This window comes from Myotis davidii, unplaced genomic scaffold, assembly GCF_000327345.1.
Source record: "Myotis davidii unplaced genomic scaffold, ASM32734v1 scaffold142, whole genome shotgun sequence".
NCBI lineage: Eukaryota > Metazoa > Chordata > Mammalia > Chiroptera > Vespertilionidae > Myotis > Myotis davidii.
Genome location: NW_006294400.1, coordinates 2287734 through 2288401, shown reverse-complemented (window position 1 = coordinate 2288401; position 668 = coordinate 2287734).

Sequence of the window (668 nt, the reverse complement as noted above, 5' to 3'; positions counted from 1 at the left end):
GCTGATGCTGCGGGTGATGCACACCTGGTGTCTCCCCACCCCCCCCACCCCGTCCACCACCATGCACCCCATCTCAGCCCCTGCTCTTCCATCCGCCAGGCCCCGGGAAGGGTCGAGGGAGTCACCCAGGCTCCCCACCCACGCCCAAGCCCACCCCTCCTTCCACTCCCACAGCCTGGACCCCCTCGGCTGGTCACCCACTCCCGTGCTCCCCCACCCTCGGTCCCTGCTCTGCAGCCAAAATGATGGTTTAAAAATGTCCATCGCCCAAGCCACTGCCCACTTAAAACGCTTCAATGGCTTCCCGCCCGCTCTGGAGATGCAGGCGACCATCCTCTAAGTGGCCCACAAGGCCGCCCACGGGACACGGGGTAGATAAACTGGGGTTTGCCCACGTGGCGGAGTTGGCAGTGCGGTGCTCCAGGCCCAGCGGGGGGTCCTCTCCAGCACTCCCGCAGGTGGGAGGGGCGGGGGTGATGCAGAACAGGGTGTCGAGTCAACTAGCATTCGAGGAAAACAAACAAAAATGGGCAAAAACCCCAACCAGTTCTCATTTCCAAAAAACAAAAAACAGGTCGGGAGGGAGAATAGTAGACGCCCACCAGCTACTTGTGCCCTGGAAGGAGGCTCAGGTGCGAGACCGGTTGCTCGGGGAGGGGCCCTGCATG